We start from the raw sequence: 6,000 nt of genomic DNA, 5'->3' as shown, positions 1-6,000 counted from the left end.
TCTAAAAGGCCTTCAGTTAATTCAGAACGCTGCTGCACGAATATTAACAGGAACTAGGAAAAGAGATCACATCTCTCCCGTGTTAGCTGCTCTTCATTGGCTGCCAGTAAAATATAGAGTAGAATTCAAAATCCTTCTTTTAACGTATAAAGCTCTTAATGGCCAAGCTCCATCGTATCTCAGAGAGCTCATAGTTCCTTACTGTCCTAGCAGGCCACTCCGCTCTCTAGATGGAGGTTTACTTGTGGTTCCTAGAGTCTCCAAGAGTAAATCTGGAGGCAGATCGTTCAGTTATCAGGCTTCTCTTCTATGGAACCAACTCCCAGCATCGGTCCGGGGGGCGGACTCTTTAGTAACTTTCAAGACCAGGCTTAAAACTTTCCTGTATGACAGAGCATACAGTTAAAAAGTCCTCTACTCTTTAGGTATGCTGCTATAGGCCTAGGCTGCTGGGGGAAGGACTGAGCTTCTCTCTCTCTCTCTCTCTCTCTCGCTCTCTGTCTCTCCCTGTCACCCTCTCTCCCTCTTTCTCTCAAACTCCCTCCTTGCATGCGCTGATAAAAACCATCCTTCTTAAAAAAAAAAAAAAAAACAGTTTCACCCAGTTCTAAGCATTTATACTGCATTTACTAACCATGTTCTGCCAAAGTCTCTGTCTCTCCCAGTTCCTCTCCTCTCTCTCCCTGTCCTCATCCTGCAGGTGGTGACTCATCTCCATCCCATGTTCCTGCAACACCTGCTGGTCCCATATAGCATGAATTCTGTATTACAGCTCAACTCCATGAACTTCATGCAACAACATGTTCCTGCCTACACCCCCCCCCCTCAAATGCCTGCCTGCCTGTCTCTCTCTCTCTCTCTCTCTCTCTCTCTCTCTCAACCCAACCGGTCGAGGCAGATGGCCGCCCCCCCTCAGCCTGGTTCTGCTCGAGGTTTCTGCCTCTTAAAGGAAGTTTTTCCTTGCCACTGTTGCCAAGTGCTTGCTCATCGGGGGATCTGTTGGGTCTCTTTAAATAAATTTATAAAGAGTTTGGTCTAGACCTGCTCTATATGTAAAGTGCCTTGATGTAACTTTGTTATGATTTGGCGCTATACAAATACATCTGATTTGATTTGACAGCATCCGTCTTATCACTGAGTTTGAGGACACGCCCCCAACTAAAGCCAAGCGAGCAATCAAAAGACACAAGAGGGAGAAATAGATGCCACTGCTTTTGGCATTTCTGCTGTAGTGGACAGGGACAGTGTCGATAGAATGGAGGAATGGGGAGATACAGGGATAACATGCAGCAAAGGGTGAAGGCTGGATCAAACCTGGGCCACTGTGATTATGTGGGGTGCATTCCCAAAGCAACTTCACATTAACTACAGACATTAAGGTAAACCACTGTATGTCCCTCTCATGTCTGCTACATTTCTTATGGCAACATGTTGAGTTGGAGGAAGAAACAGGAAAAAAAATATTAGAACTGTGACTTTGACGTAATGGGCCCTCTGAAGTCAATGTCTAAAATTAATGCAAAAATTACTTTTCTGAATCTCAAATGACTCAAATGACAAAAGGCAACCGGATTAATAACTGTGCTCATCATAACTATGTACACCCCCTTCAAAAAGTAACATTTTAAACAATACCTCAATGAACACAAAAGTATTTCCAAAATGTTGACAAGAATAGGTTTAATATAACATCTGTTTAACTTATAATATGAAAGAATGGCTAATAATGTAACTTAGATTACACATTTTTCTCAAATTAGGGCGATGCAGAAATGCACCCCACAACAAAAGCTGTGCGTGTAGTACTTTGTATGGCCTCCATGATTTTTAATGATAGCACCAAGTCATCTAGGCATGGAATAAACAAGTTGGTGACATTTTACAACATAAATCTTTTTCCATTCTTCAAGAATGACCTTTTGTAGAGACTGGATGCTGGATGGATATTCAGTATAGAGCAATAGCACTCTCCAACACCAGGAGAACTCATGCAACCCCACATAAGGACACTGCCACCACTATGTTTCACTGTAGGTACCATGCATTTTTCTCTGTATTCCTCACCTTTGCCACACCATACAGTTTTGAAGCCATCAGTTCCAAAAACATTAATCATTTTCTCATCACTCCAGAGTATAGAGTGCCAGTAGTCTTCATCTTTGTCAGCACGGGCCCTGGCAAACTGTAGGCGGGGTTTTTTGTGCCTGGGCTTTAGGAGAGGCTTCTTTGGTGGGCGGCACCCATGCATGCCATTCCTCTGCAGTGCATGGCGTATTGTGTCACAGGAAATAGTCACCCCAGTTTGTCTTTCTATTTCTTTAGATAACTGCAGTGAACTAGCATGCTGATTTTCTTTAACCCTTATCATCAGAAGACGCACCTGTCAAGGTGTTAATTTCCGTGGACGACCTGGATGTCTCCATCTGTGAGATGGTTACAGTTCCATCTTTTTTATATTTTTGTACCACTTTTGCTGCAGTATTCTGACTGATAAGTAAAGCTTTGCTGATCTTCTTGTAGTCTTCCATTGCTGACAACATGAATGATCATGCAGGGCCAAGAGGACTATGCGAGCATTAGCATTGGGTGGAACGTAAACTGCTGTTATGACTACCACCTTTAGCTCTCTAATGGTTCTGCTGTTTGCACACATGCCCATCTGTAGTCAGTTACATCTCTTCATTTACATTGCTGTCACTGAAAGGGTACCACAGATTCAGACACATAACATACGCTCACCATTTTGTCAAGGTTGGTCATCATTTTCTGTCTATGTCAGTCAAAACTGTGGGACAGTGATTTGCAAGACTGTATACTTTTGACAAAGAACTCCAATTACTCTTTCAATATGTATCCTAAGCGAGACTAGGCATGTGGTGTTCTCCAAGTCAACTGGATCTAAATGTTTCTTTCCACGAGTAAATGCTGAAATCATTATTCTTTTGCTCTTCTCCGGAGATGTCAGGTAGTGGAAGATGGAAGTCCAGTGGAGGGAATTGTCACTCTTTCTCCCTACAAGCAGAAAATGCTCCAGCATTTTAGTAACCAACAACAGCACAATCGGGCTTATTAACTAGCTAGCTTAGCTTGTTAGCTTAATAACAAACGGCAGACTTTGTTAGGCACGCTAATTCAGTGTGCTATTTACTGGTCAAAAGTCGTAATTATAGCATTAAATAAGCAAGATACTGGCGTGAATTCTGTGATGTTAGCTAAAATAACTTACCTGATGTGGTCACTGCACAGGTGAATTCCATTGGCTAGGGTGTCTCATCTTACAGTCTTTTTTGTCTTACTCTGGGCTCTTTCTATCATGCTGAGCCACTTATTTCTTCTCTCTGGATCATTAGGGATGCAGTAAAATTATTTACCTTTGTTTTTAGCACAGCTATTTGTGCACAATGGTGCACAACAACTGTCAACCATGATGATGGTGTATCTCAATTATATCCCTTATTTATTAGTGAATGTCTTTTCTCAGATGAGGAATGTAACAAAAATCGCTTTTTTACGATCTGCACAAACTAATGAATGTTTCCCTTCACCACATATCCAATATGTTGGAAAAACATTGTACTGACCCTTCCACCGTTAAGAAAATCAGATGTAATTTTATGAGAGTCTCTATTTCACCAAAAGCGTAAGAACTGCACTTTAAAACAATAAATGAGATATACCAACTAATGCACCTTAAATTTATTGAATTAAATTAATGTACATTTTGTAAAAAGGAAATTGAAACACAAGAACACCTCTTTATTTCATGTTTCAGCTTCATTTTGGGATGCATTTTGTTCACAACTACTGAATAATTTGTCTCTGTCAAAATGAACTTACAGTAATATCAAGTTTGGTGTAATTTTAAAGGACTCAAAGTTGGAATTTCTCTTAAATAACTTAATAATACTGGCAAAATACTTCATCCACAATGTTACCCAATATTTCCCTCGTTTCTTGAAAGAGCTTTCTGTTTTTCTTTTAGAATTATAAAGTCTAACAATGCACTATGCCTTTATCAACATTTAATAGAGCTTTCTCTTCATCAGACCCCAGAAATCTAAATTGACTTTTGTATGGTGATTTTATGTTCTTATTTGTCCAGTCTTGTATAGATTTACTTACCTTTCCTGTATTTATTTTTTATTTTATTTGTTTACATCCTTACATCCTTTCTTTTTTAGCTTTATTTATTTACTTTCACCGTTTTAATTTGATTTCATTAATGTGTTATAATTTACCCAGACACTGACAGGCTTCGTTCAGTTCCTAGATGCGATTTTTAAGGAAATTTCTTATGTCTGTACAATTTGAATTATTATTAATAGATGAAAAACAAACAAAACATGATCACGGTTTTAAGGAGCCTAAAACCGCTGAAAACATTCTTTGCTGCCTTTGCTCCTTTTTATCTGAGATTTATAATTAAATTTTTGTGATGTTTCATTTATTTTACATTTAGTAGTTGTAAATTTTTTATTACATAAAAAAATTACAAAGTAAAAATACAGTACAATAGCCTACTATATAATAAAATACAGTATACACATCTTTTTCTACATTGTTTTTCTTCAAATTACTTATCTGTCTTTGCCTATCAATGAAAGACTTGATTTCATGATGACTTCAGAGTGGATCAGGATCAGAGTTGATTTATTGAACAGAAGGAAATAAAGAAGGCAGCCTTTGTTTTTTTACACTGAACCGACAAAACCAGCATGATGTTGCTGCAGTGTGCTGTTAACCCTGTAAAAGCATGCCAGGGTTGAGTGGGAGTGTGTGGAAGTTTATTTGTGCTGTTGAACATAACCGCTGTGAAACAATCAGAAAATAACGTTTTATTGATCTGATTCACGGCTTCCTCTCCCCATTCATTCTCGAGCTCACACCACAGCATCAGTCAACCTAGTGTTTCAGTTTAACTGTTGACTTTGATTACTATGTTGACTATAAATGGTGACATTACAATATACCTTACAAGAGACGAATGAGTCTTCTGAACACAATTTAACTTTGGCATAACTTAACACAGTCGAGTATGTATCTAAAAAGGATAAAATCAGCCTACTAAATTCTTTCAAGAGAGTTTGAGTGAAAGTAACCTTTTAACACGGTTACCAATGAAACGGAAACACAATTCCTTTGCCGCTTATTCTGGAGCAACTCTGTCCCCCTGCGCTCATGTTCACTGCTCCCTGATGTTGTCCTATAGTGGCGTCCTCCTGCTCACAGACACCCCCTGGCGGTTGTTTGGACACATTGCAGCTTCTGATGAATACACAATAACTCCTCCAGTAAAAAGATGCATGACTCACATGAGAATAATGTGTGAATCCAACCAAATTAAACTAGTACCAACTGTTCCTGGGAGCCAACTTCTGTGAATCACTTTGGAGGGGAAGGTCTCAGGACGAAGGCCAGACCTGCTGGCCCACCTGGGAGGAGGATCATTGCAATTGGTTGCTGGTTGCGGTAAGCATGTTATATTATTTCCGGTCACTGTTGGTTGTGTTCTGTGTCATTTTGTGTGTTGTCTCTACTATTCTTCTGCTATTCACTCGATTAATCTGACAGCAAATTGTTGTCACACTAACATTGGTATAAAACTCAATATTGTGGGAGAAGGACAAGGTTCAGAGGCCTTGTCTCTGTTTGTGCGTCAATATGGGAATCAGGTCATTAGGACCTACTCTGGCGCCTAAGTAGAAGACATCTGGGTGCCAGGGAAGAGAATTACACCACACACATGAACTGCACAGTGACTATGGTTGAAGGTCAAGATAAGGTTGAAGGCTAGCCACACAACACACACATAACCAGTCCTAGGTATAAGAAGTATGTCACATACTTTGCTCGTGGGTTCTTTCTCTGACTACGTTGTTAGTAGGGCTGATGTGAATAAAGAGATTCCCCATCTGACATCTGTGTCCGGACAACCTGATTTCCTCTTTCCATCTCTTTCTGCCACAACAATATCTCTCCACTTTCCTACACTTATAGCTG

This window comes from Echeneis naucrates, chromosome 23 (assembly GCF_900963305.1).
Source record: "Echeneis naucrates chromosome 23, fEcheNa1.1, whole genome shotgun sequence".
Taxonomy (NCBI): Eukaryota; Metazoa; Chordata; class Actinopteri; order Carangiformes; family Echeneidae; genus Echeneis; species Echeneis naucrates.
This window is presented reverse-complemented; position numbering follows the sequence as displayed.